Genomic DNA, 24,476 nt, shown 5'->3' with positions numbered 1-24,476 from the left:
GAGTTTACTTTACGTTTAACGAGATCGAAACGAGAGCGCGTTCGGCGCTATGTAAACTAAAACAAATCATTAGCACATTCAAATAATTATTAATGGCTTATAATTTCAAGCTATTAAACTTAGCTATAAAAGAATCAAAAGTCCGTATTTTAATTTCAAATAAAACCGTGAGTAATAAACTTTTAAAATCAATTTTGATAAGATAAAAAATGTAACTTTGTGTAACTAGCATCAGCCACTGGCTTCACCCGCGTTTTCGTTGAATAAAAAGTATCCTATTACCCAAGTAAATTCATTCCCAGTCTGTACACCAAACATCAAAATCCGTTCAGTAGTTTCAGCGTGATTGACGATCAAACATCCAAAGATACGTTCACATTTATAATATTAGTGTTTATTGGGTATTAGCATAATCTTGGTTGATAGACTTGCCTTTATTTTGATCCCGCATATCAATAATTATTTATGTCGATGTGGATTTGCAAATTTAAACCATATTTGAAGACTTTTTATTGTAGGTATGCTTAATTTGTTTCCTTAAAATGTTGTTTGTCAACATAGTCAAAGGTTTTAAGTGATCAAATTAATTTGCATATTCTTTTTTACAGGTTGAACCGTTTAATATCTACCTAAGTACCTTTTGTGTTTTCAGTCCTGCGTTTTATTATTTTAGTTATTTAAGTAAGTAAGTGTAATAAAAAGGTTTATAGTTTTCCTGTATAAGTAATTCCTGCAGTTAAAAATTGCTATTAATTTGAAGGTTCAGTTTTAAAAATGTTTTTTAAACGGTTCACTTTTAAAAAATGAATGGTCTTTTAGTCAAATGGTCATTGATTTTTTAATTATGCAATGTTCATTCATTCGTTATGTCAGACGATCGCAATTTTTTAATTGGATATATTAAATAAGTAATAGGTGAAATTTCTTCCCACTCACTGCTTGGTCAAAGTTCAATTCTCATAACCATGCCTATTACGTACCTACATAATATGTACACACTAGCGACTCCGGCGCGGTTTCACACACTCTACTCGGTTCCTATTGAGCATAGTGTGATGTTTTTTAGCCTATAACGTTCCTAGATAAATGGACTAACGAACACTAAAAGAATTAAAATCAGGCCCGGAGTTACAGAAATTTGCCCGTTCAAACAAACTAATATAAACAAATTTTATATAATAGTAAGTATTTGTATAAGATTCTATGCAATTTGATAAAATTCGCAGTGTACGAAAAATTATACCAACATGCAATAAATAAATATATCAGGTACTAAGGTGTATCAATAAAACATAAAGTTTTGTATATAAAATACGACAATTAAATAAATACGCCTTATTTAAATAAAAATAAAGGGAACAGGAAACGTGTTTTATTACAATTCACAATAACAATGTATTATCCTCAACAATTGCTTTATTGTGCGCGCCAAAAATTCATAATATACGTCGAAAAATTCCGCTATACTTTAACCATGAGCTCTTTTGGCCCTTATTATGTCATTTACATATACATAGGTATAAGTAGATACACTATGCTATGTAAGAAGTCCAATAAAAACTATTAGAGTCCATCTGTAGGCGTATGTAGGAAGTATATTTTTTTTAGTTTTGAAAAACGTTGCCCCGCACTAGGATTTTCTCCTGTGTCGTGGAAGCGTTTACAAACATACAAGTTCACATACACATTTAACCGACCCAATAATTGTACCCGAAACTTATTATGTTTGTAAATGAAAGGTAAATGTAATAAAAATAATCACATATGTATACATAGTACATTGTTTAAACTTATCACTAACTAGAATATCATGTTATGAGATAATTTACGAGTTTATCAATAATTTTACTTTCACGTGAGTGACTTATTATCAGAAATAAATAAAACAGATTGCTGATTTGTCTTATCAACAATAAAATAATTATTGTTTGCATACGACACTAACAAGTCTATAAAAATATTGTTCTAAATGAATAATAGGTACGTAAAATTAAGTACGGATATTTGTTTCTGAAATACAAAAGATAAACAACACGTGCCATACATATTAAATAAATAAAATAATAAATAAAAGGGCTTACAATGAATTCGCTACGAATGACATCATTCAGTTTGGAACTAAACAAAGGCAGTAAACATAAGTAGATACTATATACCATAATCAGGGGCGTAGCTAGTATATCCCCGGCCCCGTATCAATTATACGGGGCCCCCGGGTTATAGGGCCCAACGTGCATAAGCAAAAAATAAGAACTTCCCAGTTATTAATATGTTTATTATTTTTGTAATCGGTGCAATTAAACGGTTTTTCTTTCTTTCTTTTTACTTTCTTTCATTTTGTTATTTTATTGCAGAATTAACTCAAGTCCAAATTATCATTTCCTTTTAATTTCGCGTAAAGAAGGCGTTCAAAACATAACAGCTCATTGTTATAGCATCAGTAAGTCCCCTCTTTGAGGCTTGAGGGACAGGGCGGGAAATGTCATCCAACGCCAATTTTCTTTGGGGGGACCAAAGAAAAAAGGGAAGAAAGAGAGGCCCCAAACAAATTTTTATACGGGGCCCCGCTAAAGCACGCTACGCCACTGCCCATAATATACCTACGAAACTAAAACAAAACAAATGTTCGTTCTGATAAATCACGTATTAAACATTTTGTCATTACACATTATCAGTTTCACAATACATATTACAATATTGAACTATGAAACATTTGAATGGAGATACGCAAAAACTTCGCCTTGAACTAATATCTGATATTACTTCATTAGCACGGTCAGCAAGAAAACTTATTTAACTCAGTATTACATAACATAACAGTTGTTATAGAATGTGAAATTATCTGCGATTTGTTACAGAACGTTCTATATAGACTCTTACTTTCATTCGTAAAATAGCTTACCTTCATAAATATTTGCTGTGTTATCTAATAGAGAAATTGAGACTTCAAGAAACATAGCATATATACTTAACATAGCATAGATACTTTCATTTAAAGATTGTCTGTATATTCCGGACTGATTTTTCTAGAATCAAATTCATCCATGTGAAAGTCGGCTTGTATCACGTAAATATAAACCTTGAAATGATAATCTCAAGGTTTAAAGTACGAAAAATAATTCCAAATACTATCCCTACACAACACACTATACTTAATACATAAATACATACAAGAATGCCTTAAAACCTCTAGTACAGTTTTACCTAGCATGTTACTAAAACTGTTTCTAAAAACTATACATATAAATTACTCGTACAAACTGACCGTTACATTTGTTATCGAAATTATGTCACATCAATGACGAGTATTCGTCGAACAGTTGTAACACCGAGCCAGACATATTGCTAAACTTGTAAAACATGTGTTTTGCAAGAAATTTTGTTTACAAAACCGCCTTCGACGACGAAAGACGACGAATGTTCTAGAAGTTAGAACGGGTACCAAAAGACCGCTTCCATAAGATGACAAGATTAACTTGAGCGCTTGGGCACAGAATAACCCGCTTGGGCCTAGCCGGTAGCTCAACCTACCGCGCGAAAATCTCACCACGCGACACACAATATGAATAAATCGCGCGTAGTTTTTAAATCACTAGTGCATGTCCAATGTCTATTGTCCATAAATACTCACATACATCCATGGAAAAGCCACAGAAGTGAATGAACCCTGTTCGATCAATATTCCAACGCGTAGTGCAACCGTAGTAGTGCATATAAAGAAAGAACTTTAAACTCCTCGTATACACAAACATTTATTGATAAATAACTTCTTATAGAAGAAAGAAATATGACGTCATTAAATAAGTGCGTCTCAGCATATCTCTTTTATAAAGTAAATATGATTTTATTGACTTATAGCCAATTACTGGCGTGATTAACGCAGCTGCCAGTTAAATCTGAATCATTACTTGTATTATAACAATGACCCTGTATTCCTTTTGTTATTAACTTATTACTGATAAGAGAATAATTTCTTTATTTATATATTACTGTACTGGTCATGGTTCACAGGACTTTGATCGGTGACTTAATAGAGCAGAGTTTAATTTTTTTTATGGAATAGTAGGCAAACGAGCATGATGTGGACAATTGGACATGGACACTCGTAATTTTTTATTTTATTCATAGTCTTTATTATAATTGTTCATAAACTTAAATCATCAGTTAAATTACTGGCCCATCTTTCTTCAGTTAATGATACCAAAAATCTGTATAATAGGTCTGTACGGCTACTAAGAGTAATTTATTGGCAACTTAACATAGTCCTTAGCAATTGTTTTAGGAAGAAAATTATCACTAAAGCATAATTTAAGTAATGATTATTTTAAATGATTCTGAGTGTGTCAATTAGTTTCCGTGTAATATTGACGACGACTTTGCATACCAAAATGCAACACGATCAAGCTGTAGACTTACATAATCTGTTACAAAAAAGCGAAACGGTTTTTTAAAAATAAAACCGGTTATCCTTAAAAGTTTTTCAAAATCATAATGGCTATAGCTGTAATTTCCAACTGGTTATTTTTTTATCTAATGTCTGTATTAAATTAAGGAAGAGGAGTCAAAAACACGTAATGCTTGTATCTTTCCATTTATACGTGTACAGAATACATTGAAATTGTTAGAACGTACTGCGGAAGTGGGCCTTCTGACCTCTGGAATAGACACTGATAAATTTAAATACTGAAATACTTGTACAATGGAAACTGACAGTACCAACAGTTTAAGGTCTGACATTATTTTGACAAAAAAGGCAAAGTAAGTATTCATTAGGTACTAGGCCGTAAGATGCCCTTGTCAATTAGAATACAATTACTGTATAATGCACCAGAAAAGCATTGAAAACGTAAATACCGGAATTTAAGCCTCAATAATTAGGAATAAGGTCGATTATTCAATACAATATATTTCGAAAAGCTGTAACATTAGTCCATCACTATTCTTTTTTTAAATACCACGACGGTAGCAAGAAAGCACACGGCCCAACTGATGGTAAGTGGTTACCGTGGCCTATGAACTTGGTGACATGCGCTTTGACGACCCTTAAGTCTTTGACTGCCAATAGAAAACTGTTGAAGGCAAATCCTCCGCTAACGTCACTCACCGGTGACCACCACGGCATTCAATGTGCTAAGACACCTATTTACTCCCTACTTTTTGAAGAACCCTATATTGTAGCCTACTGGGTAAACCTCGTCAGTATTCAAACTGTTGCTGAATATTGACGTCATCCAAAAAGGTAACGCGTTTTATATCGATATGAACCATTTTATATTTTTCTTCTAAGTAGATGTAATTCTACGGTAATTCTTGCTCAATATCGAATGGAGTCACCTGCCTATCTGAATCTCGTGTTAAATCGAATAAAATTGCAAAATCTGTGAAGCAATATTCTTGAATCGGAACTATAAAAAGTGGGACATATGTCCTTAACTGGATTCTAAATAGGGAGGAGAGTGGAACGCATAAAAATATTTTAGAGAAACAGACATTTCGACACGCGTTTCTAGATTTATGTACGAAAATACATTCTAAGTTAAGCCTTACGATATAAACGAATGTTTTAAAGATGCTACAATAGAATATAAATGTTATATTAGATCTTAAGTACAATATTACATTTGAAAAATACAATTTCTCTAAGCATTATACTCAAGACAAACAAGAAAGTGTTACAAGTTATGACTATGAGTCATCGTGCGTGAGAAATGCGTAGTTGTACGGTCAGAAACTCATGCGTAGTATAATGCGATGCAAAATGGCAAGAGGGGCAGTCGATCATTTAATATCCTGCTCGTCCCGATTTCCATTATTGACTTTGTGTCCAATTTTTAGAATATCCGAAGTAAGAGACTATAATTTTAATTAGATATTTTGGAAAGTAAATTATGATAATACAACAATAATGATAACGTTATGTAAAAACATATTCTATTTTAGGGGTCTGCAGCAAGTGAATACCTAATGAAAAAACAAGTTCTGTTGCAACGCATCCTTAATAAAATCATGCTAATACATTTTGTTTAACTGCGAAAATGATTTACTAGGACTAACGGCGCGTTCCAATAAACTACCGATCGGTAAATTTGCTTACGAGCCGTAAAATTTTGACACATTTTGTATGGAGCTTATGTCAAAATTCTACGGCTCGTAAGCAAATTTACCGATCGGTAGTTTATTGGAACGCGCCGTAAATGATTTAAAATGATTTACAATAGACTCATTAACGTACAAAGCATTAAAATTATGGAAATAATCGAAAAAAGTAGTTTGACATAATTTTAGTTACTTTGTAAAAGGCAATGTTCTAAATATGCCTCGTATAAAAGCCATATAAATCAATTTTATTACAGTTATGTAGGTATTAGGTATCCTCTTCATAAACAAGGTATTCACCCCAGTAATTCAAATAGGTAATATAATAACAATTACGTCTTTAATTCATATTTAGGCGTGAGAAAACCGGTTTCTTTTTGAAAATCTTAAATAGAAAAAAACACGTGATAAGAATTATCACGTGTTTTTTGAGTTCATTTTAATTAAAATATAAAAACTACCTTCATACAATAACAAGGATAAAAATAATTGTCAATATGTGAATACAATAGTTGACTGTAGATATGAAATTAATTATTAAGGTATGCGTCCACTTGTGATTTTAATTTGTCTTGTATAAAAACTCATACAACTGCGTCCACTGATCCGCATCGTACGGATCGTATTATCGGCAATGCGTACCGATGAAATCATACGAAATGCGTACGATGTGTGCGGTGCGTACGATGCAGGCCTGTGAACGCTTACCAGTAGTCATTATCCATCAAAGTACGAGTTGAATTTTGAAATTAATTAAAAAATAATGTATACATAATATTTATTTTAGAATGTATTACTTACAATATTTTATAGGTGTGCACCGTGTACAGTTCTAGAACATTTTTAAGTTAAAGCGCATGACGTTGGACGCGGTAATTCCAAGCGTAGGTACAGAACAAAAACTATAATTGTTATTAATAGTGACATGTAACAAAAACTTGGTTATCATGCGTCACTATAATTTTAAATCATACTTTGTAGGGATTCCCGATATCACCTGTCGATGTTATACATATTATAACTTTCGTAAGACATACTAAATTTATTATCATGTTTTACTGCTTACTGACGTAACTATTTGACGAGGAACTCGACTAGTTTCAAGCCATGCTAGAGGCTCATATTCATGAGTAGTATTCCGCGACAAACGACGAGGCGATTGTAGCCGATAACATATTAATTATTTTTTTATTATTTTATATATATGTACTTCGTTTCATTCGTTCTCCAATAAACGAACCTCTCCGTCGTTAACACTAGTACCAGCCTAAAACGTGCCTTTAATTTTTATTGCTAGCAAAAAGAGCAAGACACACGACGCGGGATAAAGTTTTAGTGTTCTAGAATGTTACATAATAATATAGTTTCAAAAAGTACCTCATTAAGTGAAATAAAAAATGCATTTTAAATTTGTAAATATATGCATTTACAGTCTGATGCAAACAAAATACATTAGGTACCTTCAAAATAATTAGCTTTTGTTGTAGCTAATTCTGCATTCAGTATTATTTTTCGAAATGTTTTTTATTGACCTGAGCGATTTTGTTTCCTACTAAAACCGTTGATTATAAACAATTGAATAAAAATAGCTTTCAGGTACTAAAATCAACCTCGAAAACGTTCCAAGTTCAAAATATCCGTAGAAAAAGGAAAAATAATGGCTTTGTTATGATTTATTCAAATCGGGTGCCCGTTACCAAGCTAAAAATAGGCTTATAACATTAGCAACAAGGTTGTGTTTTTATAGTTTTGCTAAACTAGACTGTATAGTATATTATCTTTGCCTTGACCGACACACGCGGGAGCGGGTCAACGAACTTTCTATGACGTGGTACGCGACTCAGCTGAGCGTTAGATGACGTTCCAAACTTGAATTGTTACTTTTTTAAATAGACTATGTATTACGTAGATTAAATAATTTATTAAAAAATAATATTATATTCTTCTTGAGTCACTGTGACTATTATAGAGACCTTTAATATTTTTATAGACCTGTAGAGCAAGTGTGAATCTACGCATTAAGCTAAAATAACATTTTTTTTTTTAAGTTTAGAATAAATCTATAATTAATACTTAATAAGTCTTCGATTGTGGCCAGTGTGCGGTGCCAAGCTCACAAAATTATAATGATCACAAAATGTAGTATGTCTAACGAAAGTTATAATAAAACTAGCTACTTCCGCGCGGTTTCACCCGCTCTGCTCGGCTCCTATTGGGCATAGCGTGATGTTTTATAGCCTATATAGCCTTACTCGATAAATGCAATATCCAACACAAAAAGAATTATTAAATACGGATCAGTAGTTCCAAAGATTAGCACGTTCAAACAAATAAACTCTTCAGCCTTATGATATTAGTATAGATTACTAAGCTCACTGTTCAGTCTACTTAGGACTCATAGAGAAAAGTCGGTGTTACAATGGTTAACATGCACCTGTGTTATTGTAAATTAAAAACAGCTTAATAATTTTAAAGTTACTAACAAACACGAAAACACTAATTAAGACTTAATTATAGGCTATAAATTAATCATTTTTTGGGTTTATTTTACAATGTAAATTAAACAGATTAAACTCTACCCACAGAGTTTAGGATCCAGGTAATACTTAATTGGAATTAAGTCCGAATTTAATGAGCACTAATGAAATAAACATTTAATAGTTTTTGTATCAAACCCTTCAGAAAGATGATCAAAAATCTGAGTCAATTATGACATCAGATGTTTGCTTACCCATTAAATATTTAAAATACTTATTAAACAAAGAGGTTTTAGTCCGTTCTGTAGAGTCTCAATTGAATGCTCATTTACACTACAATATTTTTTATTGAATCTGATACGTAGAATTACTTATAAATAATTAAATACTACTAATTGCAATTATTTCATACTTATTCACTAATATTAAATTATTCTCAAATCAACTCAGTGTATTCACACTTCACGCTTAAAGTTCAATGAATTATAAATTATGAATTCAATTTTTTTTTCTAATTATAAAAACATGTAATTGCTGTACATATAGGTACCTAATTCTTTTACGGACGTTGACTTGATCATACTAAAATTATAAATGTAAAAGTTTGTTTGTTTGGATGTTTGTCCGTCAATCACGCTGAAACTACTGAATGGATTTTGATGAAATTTGTTACACAGGCAGGGTACACTCCGGAGCTGCGGATTACTTAGCGGGTTTACCGGGGCTCTAGCTCGAAAAGCCGCCGTCGGAACGGGGTGGTTTTTAGTCAGTAAGAGTCTAACTCCCTCTCGCCTCACCCAAGGTGGGAGAAGACATTGGATGATTTTCTACCCTCAAAAAAAAACGGCACGGTACACTATTCACAAGCGGAAAGCTCATAAGTACTTAATAAGTAACATCATTAGACTTCTAACTGAATAGACGAGTACTAGTCGTAATCCAGTAACCTTTAAATTCGAGTCTTTATCAAATCAACCTAGACACCTAGATTACACTGATTACTAACTAGTTCCAACAACTTAATGTCCACGACAATATTCGCTTCCTTTAACTAGATAACGTTATCAGGAAGCCTTGGCCCATATATGTCGCATTAATTAAATAATACAAAATAATTATATATTTGCGAACAAAGTTCAATTCACATGGTTTCGACGTGATAGATATCGTTTTACGATGTCTTTTTAGGTATTATTTTCTTCCTTATTTGTAAATAGTTTCTGTCAGTGGCTTCGCCCGCGTTCCTAAAGTATCCTATCACCCAATTCAGCTCATACCCTGCCTGTATAACCTATTTCATCAAAATCCGTTCACTACTGAACTTCAAAGTGATTGACGGATAAACATCCCAACCAAAAAGCTTTTACCCTATAAGTATTCCTATGTGTTATTCCAGACCATAATCTACCTCTGTTCCAAATTTCATCTCAATTCCTTCAACCATTTTGACGTGAAGGAGTAACAAATAAACAAACATACTAACTTTCGCATTTATAATATTAGTACGATTAAAAATGATACCTAATCTTTATTGGTGTATTAAACTGTCACGCTAGAATTAGACAAATGACACTTAAATACCAGTCGATCTTAGAAAAATCAATGTAAAAGATTAGACACTGACATTCGACAAACTATGTCAACTTATGTCAAACCTTTTGCTATGCCTTTTCTATTGACTCAATCGACTAGCGGGTAAGGCCATTTATCTAAGGATCACTCGCTCAAATAGCGTTTAACCACCATTTTGTCTAAAGGGGCTGAAGACGAGACCTTTATTTCTATACACAGGTAAAGCAAAATGTTATTGGGTGCACGGTTGCCAAATTCTCAGAATACGACAAACAAACCAAATATAGATTTAAGTTATCAATATCAAATTCTTAGTATGGCATGCATGTCATCATATTCGTAGAGTTTGGTAGTTATGCAATGTCAGCGCATGCTTTTAATAGATATTTGAATATAAATACATATGTGAGAGGTCAATGTCCTTTAACCAGTGAATAAGTATTTCGTATACTTTTAATATACACATATTTTACAAAAAAGCATTGTACAAATAAATGACAAATGTGCAAAATTTTACGAATGTTTAATAATTTTCCTGGTTCTTACCTCATTTCAAAGCTGAATGTAAAAAGCTACATAAAAAAGATCGTGTTTATTTTATCAGTGATTGATAAAATATTAAAAACCATACAAAAAATTATAATTGTATTGTAAAGGAATGAAGACACATTTCTATTTAAGAACCAGTAATGATTAATTATCAAAAAAAAATGTAAGAAGAAGAAATGCATAACACTTTATTTACGTACGAGTACCTAACTATTAACACACACTACAGTACTCATTTCCTTTTTTTAACTCTAAAAATATTAGAACAATAACCTATCTATGTGAAAGGACAATGGACCCACAGCACAAGTTTACAATCTATTGACTATAATTGGTGCAACATCTGGTTTGCATCGCGACCTACTCGTATTCATTAAGGCAATTTAGTTTATTTACTACTGCACTGTATACGTCCAACGATGTTTCCTAAATACAGAAGTATGAATCGAAACATGAAATATAGGCATGTCGCTATGTGTGTCATACCTGGCAGATCATAGTACAGCAGATCAAAAATAAAAAAGAGTTCTTATGTTTAATTTTATTTTAATAGGGATGATGACGGGATATGAAAATTAAAAATCTATTCATTTAGTTAGTCAGGTAATGAGTAAATATTAGACACATGTTTTATTTTTATTTTGTCATATAAGATAACAATACTTAGATAAAACAAGTCAAAGTTTAGGAGCAAATACATACATCATATCTACGTATAATACGTACCTAGAAGTGACGTCACGCTATATTTTAAATCAATATTTTTTTTAAAGTATTTGTTTCCCTAAGAAAATAAACAATACGTGTCTAATGTTTTAAAATAATCTTTAAGACGGGCATTAAAATAAAAATTAGTCATCTACTATATTTTCGATTTTTTACTTCAAAAGTAGACTAGTAACTATAACTATAGGAACTTCACTAACGGGCTAAATTAGTAACAGATTTCAATACAAAATCTTCGAATTGATATCGATTTCTTAACCCAATAATCTTTCTAGAACTAAGTGATTTATGTATTTTGAATTATAAATTCGTTTCAAATGTTATTTGGCCACAAAGAATGCATAGATCAGCCCCATAAGGGTTTCAAAGTCACCTTATGACGACCATATGTGTTGTTGTTATTGTTGTTCATGGTATCCCATTATTTTTTTACCCATGGCATAAAAGACAGTTAATTGGATCGAAATATTATGTTTCTTTGTCTCTTTTTGTTGTTTTATTTCTTCGTGATCTAAATATTTTTTAATCGTCTGTTTTATTTATATTTATGGGTTTTTGGCACTAACAAAATTTTATTTTAGATACTTAATAATAAATAATAACTTGTAAAATAATATAGTATAATATAACTCGTTTAATCGTATGATATAATTTGCTCATCATATACGTATAACATCTATATATACTTTTACATTATTTACTTATAATAATATGTACATATTTAGGTAAATAAGTAACAAAAATGTCTCGACATGATATTAGGTAACTATTAAATAATTATGAATATACATAGTATGTATTTATTAGCTTTATATATTCATAATTATGTTTTATATTTTACCTAATCTATACATATAATAATATCCTAATATTAAAACACATTGACATTTCCCGTTTCATTTGTTTACTATACCAAATGTGTATTATAAATAAAAAGAAACAAATTGTTGAGCTAATGAATGGGCATAAAACATTAAACTTTTTGGGTTTGTATATATCTATATTTAATTTTGTCCTTCACAGGCAATTTGTTGCTACCTGGAAAAATATTTGTATGGAATTCCAACGAATCAGAGAACAGTATCATTATACAGCATATACCTAACTATTATAATTATAATTCGGAAAAGGAATTAGTTTAGTCACGCAATACACCAATCAAAATTAATCAGCCCCGAAAAACTGTAGATTTCAACCAATCACTAGCTTTATCTTATTGTTTTTATTAAACAATCATCTGGTTCTCACGTGGTGCTCATTTTAAACTACTCCTAAAACGTCATGTCATTATTCTTAGAATAATATTTTTTATGTATTTTAGTGTCCAATTTCCGCAAGTATACATGTCATATAATTATATTATTATACATATTTGTATGTATAGTCATCCTAATCTACATATTTATAGCTAACCGAATACCTAAGTTTTTCTATTAATATGTAATTATTTTATTTGTGTCTTTCATAGACTTTACTAATTGCTATTTTAAATCCTAATTGCATATGAATAAAATAATTATTTACTAAATAAAATAAAATATTAATTTCATACTCCGTGTATACCGGAACAATTATTCTAATAATACTTTTGTGTATGTAATTAAGTGTTTTTAATATGTTTATGTGTTACGAATGAAACATTTAATTGACAGTTGAAGAGACGGTTAAATGTTTTGACGTGAAAGAGTAACAAACGAACGAACATACACAGTTTCGCATTTGTGATATTAAAAGGATAATAAATTTGAATCAGATACGTCTCATCCTTAGACGAATATTTATAGTTTTATTACTGACTATCATGGACTAAAACTACTGGTTACAGCATAATTCAATACCATTAGGAATATTACTAAGTCTGCCTAATTTTTTCAATGCATTAATATTTATTATTCATTTATATTGTAGCTTTATATCCATGATTGACTGACTAACTGATGTCATCGACGAAAATGGATTAACTGGTCTAATTCCACCAAATGTTTATTTTCAATCACCTCTACATAACATTGAAATTTTGACTGTACAATTAAAATAACATGAAGCATTACACATTGACAATTACCGCAAAAGACGTCACTTTTCATGTTTATTCAAAGCAACATTTTAATTAACTTAGTGTAGGCATTTCGTACAAAATATACCTATTTAGGAAACAATGAGTAAAGACATAGATAATTCTCCGACCAGGTTAAGCTATCGTGTCTGGCGGACTTTCTACCCAATTGTTATTCGTTGAAATTTTCTATACATGTTTATTCGCATGTAAACTTCATATGTGCGATTTAGGATTTATGAAGTCATCCGTTGATCAATTCTTCAATCATAGTGCAACTTCTGTCATCTGTCACTTATCATGTGTGGCCACACCTAAAAACTTCTGCCAACAACTTCATTCACGGATAAAAAATAAGCTTACCGACTATAATCCCAGACTAACATATCTCTATGCCGAATTTTATACAAATCAGTTCAGGAGTTCTTGCGTGAAAGAATAATAAACATACATTTATATCCAAACATACAAGCTACTTATCGTATTTAAATAATATTGGTAGCATAATACTGTTTGAATATTATGTTCTACAGATTAACTGCCTACGTATGTAATAGCTATCTTTTAATCGTGAATACGATTACACGTTATCAAAGTATTCCATCGATGATTCCCATTTGGTTCGAATAAAGCATACATTGTAATAGATAATAGTAAAATAATTACGAGTGACCCTGAAATAAATAGTAGCCTCCAGCCATACAAAATAGTTTCCTCTATCAGTTATAAAGTTAAACAGGGACTGGTTTAACATTTATATAATTCTATATAAAATCCATTAAGACAATTTCGTGCTTATTAATTTGATAATTATTTTAAAAAGCAGCTAAACCTGACCTACATGGTCAGTGTTTAGTTCAACCAAAACAAAATCACCACTTAATTCGATACCTAGGTAGGTATTATCCGAGAAAATTAAACAACAACCCAAATAGAATACAACCAACATAGAATATTAATTTAAAAATTTAATTAGGTAAGTAAGTTTTTACTGAATCAAATGTCAAGACAAGACTTCTATTACCGCAACTAAAACAAAAACTGCAATTAAAATTATCTAAGTATTATTTTCTGCAACTCTAAAGCTAGCATGATGATGAAAATGACTTAATGATTTCTCGTGGTAGTAAAACTATGCATTTCACTTGTACTCGTGTTTTTATCTTTATGATGATCGTATAACCATGACCCTAATATACAGAGTGCACGCTGAGCCTCTACTTTTACTTGAGATGTGCAACTGACATAGGTTATTATAATTATTATACATGGGATTATGGGATTGGTATTATAACGATCAAAGGTTTGACTGTTTGTTTGCATTCAATAGAACTTGAAAATAATGGACTGATTTTTATCTAATACACCTATAAAATTTCAATGTCAATGTTAGTTACCTACTCCGAAACGGCTTTACCGATCTTTACCAAATTTTATATGCATATTCAGTGAGTCTGAGAAAGAGCTACTATCTTTTTTCTAGAAATAATTTATAAAGCAAAACAACGTTTGCCGCTTCTGCTAGTAAGTATAAGTATGTATAAATTATCTTTCAAATCGTTGAAAGAGAAAAAATGTGGACGTTAAGTTTTTTTTAATTGTCAGATTTGAATTTGGAACGTTTTTTTTTACGATCTTGAGGAAGGTTAGTTATTTATACATTACATTACATTAATATTTATGACGTAAAATTGAGTTCTACTCCACAATTTGTTTGTCATTTTTATAAGAATGTCTTAATGTAAAATGAAACTTAAGAACTATTCTATGAAGATTATTTTTCTTTATCCAAGGTAATAAAATATCTGTAATTGATAAATAACTGACAGATAACAGAAATTTCACTTTATCGCTCACACAGTAGGCTCTTATCTATAACATTAGGCATTAACGCAGATTATGGAAACTAACCTTGACAAGTTTATAAGACACAGATTCATTAATATTATTGACTGAAATTATATACAACCTTCACAGATTAAAAAAAAAGCAATACAGATTATATTTTCTTCGATCTAACTGTCAACTCGACTTATTTGCGACCGAAATCAATAATAAAAACAGTTTTTAAACTGACATGGTCACTAACACTAATATTAGAACTTGAAACAGGATATTTACCATGTTTATTTGTGTCTATGAGTTTCCGGTGTGTTTCAAGTTCTAATATTATAATAAAATCAATTTCAATTTAAATTCCTTAGACTGATGTACATTTTTGGCATTTTGTTAAAATTGTTTAAATATTCTACATCGATTCAGTGATTTTACATTGCGGTTCATTATAAATACGTAATTAACCATCAATAATAAAAAAACAAATAAAAACTATACATACAGAAAGGGTCTTCCCAATAACAACAATAAGTATGCTCATTATAAAAGTACCTATATATAATGATATTATCAACAGCCAATTGCAACAAAGACGTCATAAATAAAATAAATAATTACAATAGATATCTATGAATTTATTTATGCAAAGTCCCTGACCTTACACGATCTGTAACCAGGTTAAGTACCGAGATAATTGCATTATAATTTATTCAAGCTTTTGTCACTAAACTGATTTATGGGTATTGTACCCGGTATATGGCAATAGGCTCACCACCTATCTATTTATTACAAAGTCAAAGTCAAAGTCAAAATTATTTATTCTAAATAGACCGCAAAGGCACTTTGGAAAGTCGAAGCAAATATGTCAAAAAAAAGCAACGTCACGCCTTTTATCCCCGAAGGGGTAGGCAGAAGTGCTCATTACGACACGTAATGCCGCTATAAAATGTACACCCAATTTTCACCATTTGTATTATAAGTAGTGTGCACCTCTGCCTACCCTTTCGGGGATAAAAGGCATGACGTTGCGTATGATTTATGGTATTGTTTTATTTTTTACTTTACGGTCTTGTTATTTTTTCGAATTCTTTGACAGAAAACTGCATTGGTAACTAATAAAATGTGTGTCATAAATACAGTTAAGTTTTTGCATAAGTTTAATGCAGGCTACAAATCTTACGGTTTAACTGCGGAGTTTTAACTGTAAAGTTGGACTGTACATACAGTTAAATTGTCAGGTGTGATATATGAACTTAGAAATACAGAAAGTTGTTAGTACTAATAATTTATTGGTGGTGTATTTGATATCATCTCAGATTTAAAAAAGTATTTAAATAAGTAGAGGAAGAGTTAGATACGTATCTATTCAAAACATTCTTAACTGAATCAGCTGTAACTCAAAGTTTCAGTTTGTGAACTATTCACGATTATAATACCCACGTATAATGTCCGTCAGTCAGTCCGACTGTACAGTTAAAACTGCACAGTTAAACCGTAAGGTGTGTAGCGTGCATTATGCACTTGGTATCATAAACGTGAATAGGACACATATAGAAACTTGTAGTAACAGCTGACTCAGCTAAGAATGTTTTAAATAAATATATTTAAACTCTTGCCCTACTTATTTAAATTTCTTTTTAAATCTGAGATGACATCAAATAGACCACAAACAAATTATTACCAATGACAACTTTCATTCTTTCTTTTTAAAACGTTGCCTCATACTAGGATTTTCTCCTATGTCGTAGGTGCGTTTACAAACATACAATTTCACATACACATGACACTCAGACCCGAAACAACAATAAAATTGATGGATCACACAAAGTGTCACTCCGTGCGGGAATCGAACCCGCTACACGGCAACAACTAACAAAACAATTAAGTTCCGCAATGTTCGCAATCTACTTTTACAACTGTATACGTACATTAGAAAAATAGAAAGCATGACAGCCATACCCCTAATTACCATGAAAGTATAGAAATTCAACTGGCAGTACGATTTAACACCATCGTCACAAAAAAAAAACAAAAAGTAACAAAAATCACGCAAATGTGTCAGTTTCCGCTTGACCGCAAATTCACGTTCGCGCCGTTTACCATCGAACTACTTTTTTTTTTCAAAGGTAAACGTTTAGGTAAGTAGTTCTACTTACAGAAAAGTAGAGCACGGCTTTTTTCGTTTTTTTTTTTTGTTTCGAAGATTTAAAAACGTTTTGTTCGAAGACTTTTAAGGTAAAATTCGTACTTTGGTCTTTTAGATAGAAGTTCGCAGATTATACTTGCGTGAGAAATAGAAGTTTTATTTTTAGATAAAATAACTTGTTAGCTAATAATTATCATACATTTAAGTATTAGTAAGTCCTTCTCAAACTTATTACAATTTTACGACTCTTAATGGAATAAATTAATTATGTTACTACTTAATATTGTAATTAAAATGTACGTAAGTTACATACATTGGAGTTTATTACAATTAAAATAAATAAATAACACATTTATTTCACAAATGAGTTTGCGTGAATTAATAAACTGCTCCCTAGAGTACAATATTATGTGAAAAATACTCTCCGTTAAAAGGTTAAAAAATAAAATTATAATAGAAATGATTTTTGCATGAATAATTTAAATATTTAGTAAGACATCGTAACTGAACTAGTTTAATTTATTATAAACAATACATTATTAATGACATGACAAAGCACAAACGTAATACGTCCGCGTCGCTAAAATTTTCGAGCGACTATTTTAAAACACTTACAACAATATTAAACGATAAATAAAATAAAATGCACTCTTACCTTTCTCAATGCAATCTTAGTAAAACAAACACTTCAATAATGTTGCATAAACAAAAATATTATCAACACTTTTTCAAATAACAATTTTCTCACACAAAATACCACTACGATAAAAATATTACGTATTTGGAATATTATTTTATTTAAACGCTCAGAGCAATGACATTCATAAATGTTCGGCAATTCGATTTTTAAATTTGAATTTTCATTGACTTTCGCGTTCGATTGTGTTGACGGCCAGTATCGCGCACAGCCGGCGCTTGTTGGCGCGCAGCGATGTACTGTGACTGGCCAAACGCAACACAAACACCGCATATAACAACGAACTCGGGAGCGCCTGCCGTCAGCTGTCAGCACTGAAACATTTTTAGGGACCCGCTCGCAAACAGGGCCAATGGTGACAATTGTCAACAATACACTGAGAAAAATATCATTTCTTATTTTAATCCGTATATATGTTACGGTAAGAGTGAATAATTGAAAATTATTAATAATTATCTACTATTATTAATAATTACCGAAACTCGAGGTAAAAGTGATAAATTAATCACATTTGTCGCTTATTATTAATAATTTTACCCTAGTAGTGATAAATGTAATAAGTAGCCAAGATGTTATTATTATTTCAATTTAAAAGACAATATATTGTACTTGCACAAAAAATATTTATTGAATTCTATGATAATACTTTTAAAATTTAACTTTGATGCTTTTATAGGTGCTACAGAAGATATACAGGGAAACCAAATATGATTATTGATGATTGCTTTTAGGATTCGTGTTGATTTTGTTAATGATACAATAATTGTTTAATTTTATTGTTGTTACAATTTCATGTACCACGAGAGACTTTTTTGCATAAGTTTGATGGTAGATTAGATTTTTACAAGAATTTTACGCGAGCAGAACTCGATGCGCCGCACGCACGGGTCTGGTTCTGGTCGGGCGGCGAGCTACCCCTACTCGCCGTCCGCAGACCCGCACTTACGGTGGCCGGAGATCGTCCCGCGATCCCCGACGCCCGGAGTGTCTCTCGCGACGGCTGGGGCGTGAGGAGGTTCGTTCTCTCACGCGCCCCGCCTCCTACTTAGCTAGCATGACTGCTTCGCAAAAGGAGGAGACGCTTCATACCATGGCCTGAACCAATGCCGGGCGCGAGAGTCGCCGTCACCGACATCCCTGAGGACACGGCGATTTTCAGCCCATGCACGGCACACCGCCACCGTATGCTCCACCGTGTCCTCCGGGCGGTCCTCGCAGTGATGACACCCGTGCGTACCTCCCGCCCAATCAGTAACAGGAACCTACCCAAACTCCCATGTCCGGTAAGCAACTGCGTCAGGCGGTGAGGACGCCGTGGCGTCTCTCTAACCACTACTCAAACAGGGGACTTACCGCTGTAATGACAGCGAGTCCAAAAAAATGTGCCCTAGAAGGGCACTATTTAATAGTCTACTTCAGAATATGTGAATTTGTTGTCCATTCGGTTTAAAGCAAGTACAAGTAACCTTGTTTGTGTGATCTCTAATTAATATAATCGTAAGACGGTGTTTAGTATTATAAATAAATACCTGCTGGTCAAAAAACATAGGGTTTATATTTATTTTATTACTTTCACCAATATGTGTCGTGAATTATTAATAATCACTACTAAAAGTAATAAATTTCGATCGATTATTCACTTTTACCAAAACGTGTGGTTATTATTAATAATTTTGAAAAATTATTAATAATTTTCAATTAATCAGATTTACCGTAACATATATAATATACTTTATAATAACACAGAAAGTGATAGTTGTAATTTAGTGCTCCTCACGTAGAATGTTTTGTTATCGGAGCTATGACCTTTCTCTTCGTATCTTTTGATACGCTCGCACAAATGCGCCTACAAAAGTTATTTAGCAAGCAATAACTATCTTAGGTTTTGTATAAAAAAAAAACTATGCACTCGATTTATGTCGCAATCAAGGAACATTTTTTATCTATACATATAATAAAATCGTAGAAAAGTGCTGTCTGTACATTGAAAATAAAAATAAAAAAAATAGCAGGGGTTATTGTTATGTCGATGTCGAACCCAAAAATGTAATTAACTTTTTTTTTGTCTGTTTGTCTGTTTGTCTGTTTGTCTGTTTGTCTGTTCGTCTGTGCGCGCTAATCTCAGAAACGGCTGATCCGAGTTGGATGCGGTTTTCACGAATATATTGTGGGATGCTTAAATTTACATTTAGTGTTTGTTTCATGTCAATCGGTTCATAAATAAAAAAGTTATGTCAAATTAAAGAATCACGTCGAACATTCTATGCTTATACCATTAATCTCCGCAACTATTTGACGGATTTGGTTGAAATTTGGTACAGATATAGTTTAGAACCTTAGAAAGGACATAGATATATTTTTATTTCAAAAATCAAAAAATAAAAATAAGAAATAAATTATTTATAAATAATTCTATGTCGATCGTTACACGACTTCGGTTCATGTTATTGTTTTAATTTATCGAAAAAAGTAAATAAATAGTAAAAAGGTATGAAAAAAATAATATCAATATAATAAAACATTTAGTACAAAGAAAATGCTCTAACGGAGTATAGATTATGTCGATCGTTACACGACTTCGGTTCATGTTATTGTTTTAATTCATCGAAAAAAAGTAAATAAATAGTAAAAAGGTATGAAAAAAATAATAATATCAATATAATTAAACTTTTAGTACAAAGAAAATGCCCGAACGGAGTATAAATAAATAATCCAAGTTGTCTTTATCCTCGATAGATGGTATCGGCCGAGCGCTTCGGTACTATCGTAGAAAAAGTGTATTATCAGTCGTATGATTATTTGTCTGTAGTGGTCCTGCTGTTTCGTATATTCTAAATTGGTTTCGTTGTATTTGTCAATTAATAAGTTTATTTGTTGGGTTTTCCTGGTTTTTTGGTTAAACTATTTAACGTAGGTTTAGTTTGATATCGATTATTAGTAGTTACTGTAGTTAGTTTTTTTAATAAAATTGTAAGTCTAATTTTTTTTTAATTAGATTAGATTTAAGTCGTTTCTTTTAAATTATTTAGTTTAAGCTTGGTTATTATAGCATAGAGGATAGGTTGTAATATAGTTTCTTTTTTAATTGTTATAAATTCGTAATTCGTAGCTTTCTTTAGTTTTAAGTTAGTTTAAGTCCGTTTTTAAACTATTTTTTCAATGCCTTAAGTGAGTATACATCTATTAAATTCAAACGCAGAGCTCATTATGTTGATTTTTGAAGAGTTTCCTGGAATATCTTCCACATCTCATTTTTGAAGAGATCCCGCGAGATCGGGAACTATGTGGTTAAAACCAAAAATTTGCCGGAAGTCACTATTCCACGCGAACGAAGTCGCGGGCAAAAGCTATTGAAAATAAAAATAAAAAAAATAGCAGGGGTTATTGTTATGTCGATGTCGAACCCAAAAATGTAATTAACTTTTTTTTTGTCTGTTTGTCTGTTTGTCTGTTCGTCTGTGCGCGCTAATCTCAGAAACGGCTGATCCGAGTTGGATGCGGTTTTCACGAATATATTGTGGGATGCTTAAATTTACATTTAGTGTTTGTTTCATGTCAATCGGTTCATAAATAAAAAAGTTATGTCAAATTAAAGAATCACGTCGAACATTCTATGCTTATACCATTAATCTCCGCAACTATTTGACGGATTTGGTTGAAATTTGGTACAGATATAGTTTAGAACCTTAGAAAGGACATAGATATATTTTTATTTCAAAAATCAAAAAATAAAAATAAGAAATAAATTATTTATAAATAATTCTATGTCGATCGTTACACGACTTCGGTTCATGTTATTGTTTTAATTTATCGAAAAAAAGTAAATAAATAGTAAAAAGGTATGAAAAAAATAATATCAATATAATAAAACATTTAGTACAAAGAAAATGCTCTAACGGAGTATAGATTATGTCGATCGTTACACGACTTCGGTTCATGTTATTGTTTTAATTCATCGAAAAAAGTAAATAAATAGTAAAAAGGTATGAAAAAAATAATATCAATATAATTAAACTTTTAGTACAAAGAAAATGCCCGAACGGAGTATAAATAAATAATCCAAGTTGTCTTTATCCTCGATAGATGGTATCGGCCGAGCGCTTCGGTACTATCGTAGAAAAAGTGTATTATCAGTCGTATGATTATTTGTCTGTAGTGGTCCTGCTGTTTCGTATATTCTAAATTGGTTTCGTTGTATTTGTCAATTAATAAGTTTATTTGTTGGGTTTTCCTGGTTTTTTGGTTAAACTATTTAACGTAGGTTTAGTTTGATATCGATTATTAGTAGTTACTGTAGTTAGTTTTTTTAATAAAATTGTAAGTCTAATTTTTTTTTAATTAGATTAGATTTAAGTCGTTTCTTTTAAATTATTTAGTTTAAGCTTGGTTATTATAGCATAGAGGATAGGTTGTAATATAGTTTCTTTTTTAATTGTTATAAATTCGTAATTCGTAGCTTTCTTTAGTTTTAAGTTAGTTTAAGTCCGTTTTTAAACTATTTTTTCAATGCCTTAAGTGAGTATACATCTATTAAATTCAAACGCAGAGCTCATTATGTTGATTTTTGAAGAGTTTCCTGGAATATCTTCCACATCTCATTTTTGAAGAGATCCCGCGAGATCGGGAACTATGTGGTTAAAACCAAAAATTTGCCGGAAGTCACTATTCCACGCGAACGAAGTCGCGGGCAAAAGCTATTGAAAATAAAAATAAAAAAAATAGCAGGGGTTATTGTTATGTCGATGTCGAACCCAAAAATGTAATTAACTTTTTTTTTGTCTGTTTGTCTGTTTGTCTGTTCGTCTGTGCGCGCTAATCTCAGAAACGGCTGATCCGAGTTGGATGCGGTTTTCACGAATATATTGTGGGATGCTTAAATTTACATTTAGTGTTTGTTTCATGTCAATCGGTTCATAAATAAAAAAGTTATGTCAAATTAAAGAATCACGTCGAACATTCTATGCTTATACCATTAATCTCCGCAACTATTTGACGGATTTGGTTGAAATTTGGTACAGATATAGTTTAGAACCTTAGAAAGGACATAGATATATTTTTATTTCAAAAATCAAAAAATAAAAATAAGAAATAAATTATTTATAAATAATTCTATGTCGATCGTTACACGACTTCGGTTCATGTTATTGTTTTAATTTATCGAAAAAAAGTAAATAAATAGTAAAAAGGTATGAAAAAAATAATATCAATATAATAAAACATTTAGTACAAAGAAAATGCTCTAACGGAGTATAGATTATGTCGATCGTTACACGACTTCGGTTCATGTTATTGTTTTAATTCATCGAAAAAAAGTAAATAAATAGTAAAAAGGTATGAAAAAAATAATATCAATATAATTAAACTTTTAGTACAAAGAAAATGCCCGAACGGAGTATAAATAAATAATCCAAGTTGTCTTTATCCTCGATAGATGGTATCGGCCGAGCGCTTCGGTACTATCGTAGAAAAAGTGTATTATCAGTCGTATGATTATTTGTCTGTAGTGGTCCTGCTGTTTCGTATATTCTAAATTGGTTTCGTTGTATTTGTCAATTAATAAGTTTATTTGTTGGGTTTTCCTGGTTTTTTGGTTAAACTATTTAACGTAGGTTTAGTTTGATATCGATTATTAGTAGTTACTGTAGTTAGTTTTTTTAATAAAATTGTAAGTCTAATTTTTTTTTTAATTAGATTAGATTTAAGTCGTTTCTTTTAAATTATTTAGTTTAAGCTTGGTTATTATAGCATAGAGGATAGGTTGTAATATAGTTTCTTTTTTAATTGTTATAAATTCGTAATTCGTAGCTTTCTTTAGTTTTAAGTTAGTTTAAGTCCGTTTTTAAACTATTTTTTCAATGCCTTAAGTGAGTATACATCTATTAAATTCAAACGCAGAGCTCATTATGTTGATTTTTGAAGAGTTTCCTGGAATATCTTCCACATCTCATTTTTGAAGAGATCCCGCGAGATCGGGAACTATGTGGTTAAAACCAAAAATTTGCCGGAAGTCACTATTCCACGCGAACGAAGTCGCGGGCAAAAGCTAGTAAATAATATTTCCAACAATACAACGGAACCACGAACATCAAAGAGTTCGCACTTGGCAAGGGTGTTGACTCATGCGTGGGGACGATGCATAAAGGGCGCATGCGTACTGCGTTCCCCTTTGACAACATTCTGAACTCTAAACATAGAGTAGACTTTTGACAACAGACTACGACGCCATTTTGTTCCCGTTACCATGGCAACGTGGAAACAAAACAACGACGACTTAGAATTTTGTTAGGATCTTCTCGTCTATATTTTGTGTTATATTTTTAG

At 31.5% G+C, this 24,476-nt stretch overlaps 1 protein-coding gene across 1 annotated transcript in view; it reads right to left on the bottom strand.

Annotated features, from left to right (window-relative positions):
• LOC118272465 (ATP-binding cassette sub-family G member 1) overlaps positions 1-18,413 on the bottom strand; it is an 85,293-nt gene extending 66,880 nt beyond the window's left edge. The window contains exon 1 of the mRNA XM_035588998.2: positions 18,114-18,413. The gene's annotated coding sequence lies outside the window, so the exon portion shown is untranslated. The remainder of the gene's footprint in view (positions 1-18,113) is intronic.
• Between the last annotated feature and the right edge of the window lie 6,063 nt (positions 18,414-24,476).

This window comes from Spodoptera frugiperda, chromosome 4 (assembly GCF_023101765.2).
Source record: "Spodoptera frugiperda isolate SF20-4 chromosome 4, AGI-APGP_CSIRO_Sfru_2.0, whole genome shotgun sequence".
Lineage (NCBI taxonomy): Eukaryota > Metazoa > Arthropoda > Insecta > Lepidoptera > Noctuidae > Spodoptera > Spodoptera frugiperda.
This window is presented reverse-complemented; position numbering and strand designations above follow the sequence as displayed.